The 10291-nt window shown below is 40.8% G+C and overlaps 1 pseudogene; it reads right to left on the reverse strand.

Annotated features, from left to right (window-relative positions):
- Positions 1-1294: 1294 nt before the first annotated feature.
- On the reverse strand, positions 1295-2513 carry LOC110519947 (annotated as a pseudogene).
- Positions 2514-10291: the final 7778 nt, after the last annotated feature.

Genomic DNA, 10291 nt, shown 5'->3' on the forward strand with positions numbered 1-10291 from the left:
TTTACTCCTGAACGTAATTTAGGCTTACCACAACAAATGAGTTGAAAACTTATTGACTTAAGACATTTCAGCTTTTCACTTTTAGTAAATTGGTGCAAATTTTGAAAAACATTCCACTTTGACATTATGGGGTATTAATGCGAAGGCCAGTGTCAAAACAATCCCATATGAATCCATTCAGGCTGTAACACAACAAAATGTAGGAAAAGTCAATGTCTGTGAATACTTTGGTAAAGGCACTGAAAGCCATATAGCAGACCTTCTATCCAAAGCAATTTACAGTCTTTGATGCATTTACGCAGGGCTCCTCTGTAAAAGACCATAGTCTCTGTATGACATCCCTGTAAAAATAAAGCTGAAATAAAAATAATTGTGCATACATTTAATGCATGGGTAGTCTCAGCAGTAATCGAACCCTCAAACATAGCTGTTGCAGGCGCCATTGCATACCGACCATGTTGATGTTCACTCCCAATAAATTTATCCTGACTGTTGGAATTGTAGAATACCTTATTTCAGTATCTGAACAGGTTAACAAAAATACAACACAACAAAATAATCAGATTAGTGTGGAATGAAGATAAGCCAAGTAGAAAATCCATAATTTGTTCTAGCAGCAAACAGTTAATTCAGCCTCATTTACTGCCTAATGAAGGAATTACACCGAATAAAATGCTGCATTTAAAAAAAGGACTGTCATGGCTACATACGATGTTGTATTAACTTTATAGATCACTGGAGTCTGTTGGAGTCAATGTAACATTTTCATTTGATTGTATTTGATTGTATTATTTATCCCTGTGAGACCAGGCAATGTCATTATAACACCATTATTATTACAGGAGTTTACATTTGTCAGCTCTGCAGAGAGAAGTGTTTCTCTTAGTAGGCTAATATATATTTCAGCTCTGTAGAAGATCTAGTATCTGTGGCGATTTTAGCATGTAAATGATGGGGCAAACTCAAAAAAAATATGTTGATGCATGCCGGCACTACACTAAACAATACATGAATTGTACTTTAATGGTGACAAATGGTACCCACAATTTGTAAGGGCCTACATAAAGCTGTCCCAATAGCAGAGCTTTCTTTTCAGCACCATGGAGTGAATCCTTACCACTGCTACACCTGGCTATTAGCAGAGCCTTGACTGGCAGCAAACAGTTAATTCAGCCTCATTTACTGCCTTTTTAAAAACATGGCTGACTTGCGCTGAGCTAGGCTGAAACACCTGCATTTTGGAGCTGCCCTTACTCAAGAAAGCAAAGAAGAGACCATGTTTGTATGTGGCTTTATTAACTCAATTATTATTATTTTTTACATTGTTTTCAAACTGATATGTGACACGTATTAATGCCAAATTAACATGCTAACAAGCTCTGCCCCACCTGCCCTAAAATGACAGGTCTCCACACGGTCTAGTATACAAAATAAAGTACAACTACATTTATGTCTATTATTCTTGGACATTCAGAATGATCTCTTACAACAATCATCTCTATCAATTTATTTTTTAACAGGACTTGGATTCAGAAAACAATACTGTAGTGGCTCAATGCCACTAACTGGCATAATGACTAATCTGTGAAATAACTGGAAGGAAGGAGTGCGTGCGTGCGTGAGTCCTACTTTCACCAGTAGGCTAAACCAAAGAAAATGTCAGTAAACATCAATATCAAAGCGGCTACTGGGGTGGGATCATATCAACATTTTAGTCCCGACAAAACACATAATCCATATAAATCGTCCAGATTGTATCCTCGTTTGGATCATTGTAGGCGCACGTGCTTGTGGAGCTACAAGCCACCATGTGAAAGCCAACCGCCGTCAGCTTGTCAAACGCCTGCTCAAGGAAATTGAATTTCAGGTAGTAGCGGGACGTGTATCTCTTCGGTGGCCGATCGGGGTCTCTGCTCTCATTCAAAGTGTCCGAGAACACCTCTTTGGCAAGGACCCTATGCCGCACTGGAGCGCACCCTCCTCGGTCTCGCTCTGGCAAATATCATCACTTTATTAGTTATCCTTGCTCATCCTGGGGCTGATGCGCGTGGACCTGTCCACAACTGGAAGAACTCAGCCTCTCTGCAGCCGGCTTTGCTCGGGGAAATAATCGTGCAGTATCAGGTTGAGGTCCCGTAGGTAGTCTAAAATATAACGAAACAAGAGTCCGTCCCCTGTCCAAGAAGTAGCGCCGTTTGTTGTCGCGCGCCAGGTCCTTTGGAGTCTTCTTGCTGAACGAGGAGCGAGTCTGGGACAGCGACCAAAGTCATGTGCCGTGTCACATACACCTGTCCCCCTACATTCAGTTCAATTACCTCCGAGAAAGGGCACTCAGACTCGGCGCCAAAGAACCCACGCTCTGTGTCGGTGTCAGCCAGTGACATTTTCACTCGCAGCCCTGGGTCTCTGTTAACCAACTGGAATCATGTAATAATGAGAGTGAACGTCTAGCAGTTTGTTTATGTAGTGCTGTGCTTGTCGTTGTGGGAGGAGAGAGTAGACAGCTGATTTGAGTGATGACTGTTAACCCTTTCTAAAAGGATGATAGAAAAGACTTAGGGGAGACCGGTTGTTAGAAGGCTTTTTGAGTATACACTTAATGGAATTCATAAAGTAAACAGTTACTCAATAGCGTTCATTATTAGTTGTACATAGAATGCATAAAAATTGACTGAATTGAAACTCAGAGAATTCAGATGCTCTTGTTCTTTTACAAGACTAAAGGTGACATTTGTGTTTACCTCTACTGTGACTACACATTCACTTACATTTTTTTCAGACACACATTACATACAACTCTCCTCCATTCCTCTATGCACCTCAGATCGCCAGTGCCCTGCCCTCTCTCTTTATGGCCATGTCCCCCTACTACGTCTTTATGAGTATGAGTAGACCCTGTATCTGTCTGCAGTTTTGCCAAAAATACATGCTCTATCTAGTGGTACTCTTACAGATTACAGGTGATTTGTGTGTTTAGCTATGTTTAGCTAATGTTCTCTTTCAATACTTTTTTTTTTTTTTTGTAAATTTTTTATAACACACGTTCTTTCCTGTACTTGAATACTTATTAAATTTAAAAAAAATTATAATAAGTTTTCATTTGTTTATTAGCGTCTCATTTCAACTTTATAACCTTATTTCCTCCCTAAACCTTTGCAGATCTAAGACAAAATTAAAGTAAAAACCTATTTTCTTCCTATTTAGTGTTTTTCCACCTGCATTTTGTTGTCAGACCAGAAAGAAAACTGAAAACTAGAAAACTGTACTATTTGTATCAGTATGTCGTATGACCTTAATCGGAGCTCCTGCTCACCTGATGTACCATGCCAGCTGTGTATAAAACTGATTTAATGAGAGAGGGAAGGATGTGGTTAGTCACTTAATATAACTCCATATATATTATTAAAAACATTGCATTGGGAAAGCATTCAGACACCTTGACCTTTTTTGTTACATTTACAGCCTTATTCTAAAATAGATTAAAATGGCGGGGGGAGGGTCATCATACATCTACACACAATACCCCATAATGACCAAAAAAACTGGTTTTTAGAAAGCTAATTAAAAATAATAACATGAAATAATAATATGAAATATCACATTTACATAAGTATTCAGACTCTTTACTCAGTACTTTTTGAAGCACCTTTGGCAGCGATTACAGCCTTGAGTCTTCTTGGCTATGACGCTACAAGCTTAGCACAACTGTATTTGGGGAGTTTCTCCCATTCTTCTCTGCAGATCCTCTCAAGCTCTGTCAGGTTGGATGGGGAGCATTGCTGCACAGCTATTTTCAGGTCTCTCCAGAGATGTTCTATCCGAAGGTTCTCCCATCTACACACAGGAACTCTGGAGCTCTGTAAGAGTGACCATCGGGTTCTTGGTCACCTCCCTGAACAAGGCCCTTCTATCCCCGATTGCTCAGTTTGGTCAGACAGCTAGTGGTTCCAAACTTCTTCCATTTAAGAATGATGGAGGTCACAGTGTTCTTGGGGGCCGTCAATGCTGATGAAATGTTTCAGTACCCTTCACCAGAGCTCAGAGGTCTCAGTACAATTCCTTCGAACCTCATGGCTTGGTTTTTTCTCTGAAAAAACTGTGGGATTGTATTTGTGCCTTTCCAAATCAAAGCAAAACATTCTAAAAACCTGTTTTAACTATGTATTTGTATTTGTATTTGTATTTATTCAATTTATTTTAGAATAACAAAATCTGGAAAAAGGGATGGGGTCTGAATACATTCCAAATGTACTGCAGGCCTAATAACATGCATAATAACATTGTTCATTGAATATTGCAATTATATTGTCTATATTATCTGTCAAATATCCTCACCCTTTTGCTGCTATAACAGCCTCCTCCACTCTTCTGTGAAGGAGGGACTTGCTTCCTTTCAGCCACAAGAGCATTCATGGCCAATCTTACTTTGCTACCTTTCAACTTTACTTTTTATGAAAAAAAAGTTAAGTGAGGGAAAACCAAAAATATAAACGTAATTAAAAAGTAAAGTGTGGATGGAAGCAATTCCCTTCTTCACAGAAGAGTGGAGGCTGTAGCACAGTTTAGAAAGAAAATTACAGACTCCTCTACTTTCCGGCTACCCAGATAGAGCACTAAATAAACTTCAGTTAGTGCTAAATACGGCTGCTAGAATCCTGACTAGAACCAAAAAATTGGATCATATTAGTCCAGTGCTAGCCTCCCTACACTGGCTTCCTGTCAAGGCAAGGGCTGATTTCAAGGTTTTACTGCTAACCTACAAAGCATTACATGGGCTTGCTCCTACCTATGTCTCTCTGATTTGGTCCTGCCGTACATACCTACACGTACGCTACGGTCACAAGACGCACGCCTCTTAATTGTCCCTAGAATTTCAAAGCAAACAGCTGGAGGCAGGGCTTTCTCCTATAGAGCTCAATTTTTATGGAATGGTCTGCCTACCTATGTGAGAGATGCAAACTCGGTCTCAACCTTTAAGTCTTATCTCTTAAGCCATATGATTAAGTGTAGTCTGGCCCAGGAGTGTGAAGATGAAAGGAAAGGCTCTGGAGCAACGAACCGCCCTTGCTGTCTCTGCCTGTCCGGTTCCCCTCTTTCCACTGGGATTCTCTGCCTCATAACTCTGATTCATAACTCCAGAGAACGCATTTCCACTGCTCCAGAGTCCCATGACAGCGAGCTTTACACCACACCAGCTGACGCTTGACATTGCGCATGGTGATTTTAGGCTTGCTATTCAGCCATGGAAACCCATTTCATGACGGACAGTTGTTGTGCTAGTGTTGCTTCCAGAGGCAGTTTGGAACTTGATAGGGAGTGTTGCAACCGAGGATAGATTATTTTTTATCTACTAAGCGCTTCAGCACTCAACGGTCCCATTCTTTGAGCGTGTGTAGCCTGGAGGCGAAATAAATGCACACCTGTTTTAGACAAGGTGCAGAACACTTGAAAAAGAAAAGGAGAGGAGCACACTAACATCACTAGTTTATATAGTGTCAAAGGGCACACATTTATCAAGCAAGATATTGAGCCCTGCTCATGTTGTAACGTCAGTCTGCTTCCAACTCACACCCTCAAACACGTAGATCCCCCTGAACGCAGCTCCCTTCCAGCCCACTTTCCAGCTCACACTCTCAAACACCTAGATCCCCTGAACGCAGCTCACTCTCCAGATCCCAATCACCTGAATTCCAATCACCTGTTCACACACCTGTATGTCATTATCAGTTTTTTGCACCCCACCAATGTGAGGTATTTTTGGTTTTGTGACGCACGTCTTTCTGAGCTCTGTTTTTCCCGTGATTTAATCCTCCCGTGTATGATCGTTTTTGCCTGCCTCACTGTCACGACTTCTGCCATAGTCGATGCCTCTCCTTGTTCGGGCAGTGTTCTGGGCGGTCGACGTATTTGTCTTGTCTTGTTTTCCCACACACCTGGTTCTCAAGTCCCTCATTATGTGTTGTGTATTTAACCCTCTGTTTGTGTGGTATTGTTTATTCTGTTTCATGTTACGCGCACGTTAGTCTGTTGTGCTGGGTTATGTTAACCCGTATTGTTATTTCGTGTTCACTTTGCCGTGTGTTTTTGGTTGGCTACCCAATTATCTCTTCTCCTGGTCCTGACTCCCTGACAGCCATTTATTTACGCATACCTGACACTCACTAACGACACCTTTTGCCTATTTAGCGGATAGCCGATTGCCTGTTATCTACCTATTGCCTGATCTCCCAGACTACGTCACTAGCCTTTTCCCTGCCTGTACTGTTGCCCTTTTGGACCCCTCTGTATTACTTTCTGCTTGTCCCTGGACCCTACCTGCCTCTTCCTGTGGTCCTTTGCAATAAGACAACTTTTGCGCCCTGCGCTTGAAACCAGCTCTCTGTCTCCAATCATGTTCATTACACATGACTCCCCTACTTCCCAATTTCAGAACACTATCTTTACTGTCCTAGATGAGTATTTAAGTTCTGGTCAAATCACCAACATAACTTTTGGGCTATTCAACATACAAAACATTTCACTTTCTATACTTTGCAGAAATGCACAAGAATGTTACAAAACCTCCAGGACACCCTATTGTAGTGGGCATTGATGCAGTCGGCCCCTTTATCGAATTTATTGACTTTTTTATTAGACCATTCCCTGCTTTGTAAAGGACACCAGCAGGATGATCTCTATTATAGTTTCTCTTGATCCTCTCCCTGATAATACATTTACTTTTGAAGTTGAGTCATTATAAACAAATATTCCACATGAGGGCGGTATTGAAGCCATGGAACATTTTCTTCTGCAATGTGCCTCAAATGAACCTATTGCATGCATTATATACTATTTGTTGAAATAGGACTTACACACAACTACTTCATGTTTCTAAATTATTTCTTTATTCAGACGAAGGGTATTGCTATGGGATCCCCCATGGCTCCTAACTATGCCAATGTGTACGTGGGTTACATGGAGAAACAGTCCATTTTCAATCCTCTCAAAAATGTTTTCTGTCTTGACATTATTATTTGGAAACGGTACATTGATGATATTTTTGTTCTATGGAGGAGTGATGCAAAACAGCTGCAGGCATTCCATGCTTTTCTTAACTCTTGTTCTGAGCACCTGAGATTTACTTGCGCTTCTACCAGATGGACACTACAAGTACAATGGCACTTACAAATGCAGATCCTTCAAACACCCCCAAACAGGGAAACAGATCCCAATCAAAGGTGTTATTAGGTGCTCCACCATAAGACGGTTATTTATCTTATAACTTGTCCTTGTGGGAAAAATGACCTGGGTGAAACAAAGCACAAATAAAAAATAAGAATATCTGTGCATCGTTGCACCAAGGTGTAAAAACTCGACTTACCTAGTTGCGGCCCACTTGCCAGTTGCAAACCACTCAATTTCGTCCCTATGTTATATCGGCATTGAACATGTCACCCTCTCTTATATTTTTTTATTTCACCTTTATTTAAATAGATAATAATGCCAGTTGCGAACAAGTTCTCATTTACAATTGCGACCTGGCCAAGATAAAGCAAGCAGTGCAACACAGAGTTACACATGAGATAAATGTACAGTCAATTACACAATAGAAAAAAACTGTATACAGTGTGTGCAAATAAAGTAAGGAGGTAAGGCAATAAATAGGCCATAGTGACGAAGTAATTACAATTTAGCAATAACACTGGAGTGATAGATGTGCAGATGAGGATGTGCAAGTAGAAATACTGGTGTGAAGAAAAACAGAAAAACAAAAACAAATATGGAATGAGGTAGGTAGTTGGTTGGATGGGCTATTTACAGATGGGCTGTGTACAGCGATCGGTAAGCTGCTCTGACAGCTGATGCTTAAAGTAGTATACTTAATACTTAAAGTATTGCATTGCCCAGAATGGGGAACAGAAAGTTGCTGTTGAAGCTGACCACTTTCCTTCTCCTTACCAAGACACCCAATCAGTTGCTTCTACCACCGTCCAAACACTCACATCTTTCCATTGCTTTCCAGAAGCTTTTGATAAGCTACATTAGGGAACAGGGACATTACCAAGAAAATAATCAATCACACATTGATTGGCTAAAAAGACATACTTGAAGAACTGAGGGCTTGGGCTCAAAGATTGACATTGGACCCATTAAAGGAGCTGCACCAGTTGTGGTCATTCCAAAAAGCACCCACAGCTCACCCTCTTAGCTAATATTCCCATTAATAGTGCATTCGTTGAAATAGGTGCTTTGATTCCTTGTCCAATTCACCCTGTAACACACCAATTTATCCCTGTGGCTGAAGAGTAACATGAGTGGTTCTCGTTTACGTTTCTTGGTAATTGACTTGGATGGTGATGCCAACATTCTGTTGACAATGTCCCATGTTACTCTGAAACGATGTAAAATCCTTAACCCTGCAAATCTACTCCCCATTAGAAAATCCAGATTTTGAGTATTTTGTAGATGGGTCTGCTCCACGTAATGATAAAGTGGAGCCTTTAATTGGTTATGCTGTTGTGACTATTTTGGAGATGGTGGAGAGTGCAAGGCTCCCGTCCCAATTTTTCAGCTCAATCAGCCGACTGATTTGGTTTGACTCGAGCCTGTATTTTGGCTAAAGATAGCTCTGTTAACATATACACAACAGTAGATATGAATTTGGTGTAGTGCATGATTTTGGAACATGGTGGAAGAAAGAATAGAGGGTTTTTGACCTCTGGGAAAACAAATGCTCAACGTTAAGCTTGTGTCCTCTCTGTTGGAGGCTGTTCAACTCCCCTTGTCAATCTGGGTGATAAAGTGTCAGGCCCATAGTCCCTGTAAAAGAGAACATTTCTGGGGAATGCAAAGGCTGAATGTGCAGCTAAATTGGCTGTGTTGTCTTCCGTTTCCCCCTCCTTACAGATGGGAGTTGTTCCAGATCCCACCAACTTTTTCTCTGTTGATGATATCAGTGCTTTACAGGCCACAGCTGAAGCTTCAGAGGAATTCAAGTGGGCTGGGTGCTGTCATAAGGACACCTCGGGTGTATGGCTTGATGCCCCGTTGTACATTCCATTTCCTCGTAAAATTATCACATTGTCACATAGTCATAATCTTGTAAATAAATAATGGTGTAGGGGTAGGGGTTACTGTGTTTCCAGACATTTTGTGCAAGACATTTTTGATTTGTATGAATAACAATTTTGAATGCGGCATTTCAATATCCCCAGTGTCCCATCCAAGGACCTTTTAACTTCGGGATCGGTGTCCCATCGACGGGACGGTTCAGCTAATGTAGGCTAATGCGATTAGCATGAGGTTGTAAGTAACAAGAACATTTCCCAGGACATAGACATCTCATTCCATTGTTTTTCTACAGACAGTGGAATTCTCCGGTTGGAACATTATTGAAGATTTATGATAAAAACATCTTAAAGATTGATTCTGATATTGGCAGAAAGCTTCAATTCTTGTTAACTTCTTGGTGACAGGGGGGCAGTATTGAGTAGCTTGGATGAATAAGGTAAACTGCCTGCTACTCTGTCCTAGATGGTATTGGATAGAAAACACTCTGTTTGAATGATGTCTGTGAGTATAACAAAACTCAAGCAAAAACCTGAGAAAAATCCAACCAGGAAGTGGGAAATCTGAGGTTTGTAGTTTTTCAACTCTTTGCCATTCCAATATACAGTGTAAATGGGGTCATATTGCACTTCCTAAGGCTAGATGCCAACAGTCTTTAGAACTTTGTTTGAGGCTTCTACTATGAAGGGGAGAGAATGAGAGGGGATTTAGGCCAGGTGACTGGCAGAGTGCCACAAGCTAGTGGCGCGCGGTCACGAGAGTGTTAGCTCTCATTCCATTGTTTTTCTACAGACAGTGGAATTCTCCGGTTGGAACATTATTGAAGATTTATGATAAAAACATCTTAAAGATTGATTCTATACTTAGTTTGACAGGTTTCTACGACCTGTAATAAAACTTTTTAAACTTCTCGTTCCACGTTCGGCTGGACCTGAATGCGTGTTTGGATTTGTTTTGTTTAACGCCCTAAAAAAAGAAGCTATTTGGACGTAAATTATGGACTTTATCGTACAAAACAAACATTTATTGTGGAACTATATTTCCTGGCAGTGCATTCTGCTGATGATCATCAAAGGTAAGTGAATATTTATAATGCTATTTCTGAGTTTTACTGACTCCACAACATGGCAGGTATCATCTGTATGGCTTGTTTTTGTGTCTGAGCGCTACACTCAGATTATTGCATGGTGAGCTTTTTTGAAATGTGAAACCGTGGTTGCATTAACCTCTTGAAACTCTGGGG

This window comes from Oncorhynchus mykiss, chromosome 3 (genome assembly GCF_013265735.2).
Source record: "Oncorhynchus mykiss isolate Arlee chromosome 3, USDA_OmykA_1.1, whole genome shotgun sequence".
NCBI classification, from domain to species: domain Eukaryota; kingdom Metazoa; phylum Chordata; class Actinopteri; order Salmoniformes; family Salmonidae; genus Oncorhynchus; species Oncorhynchus mykiss.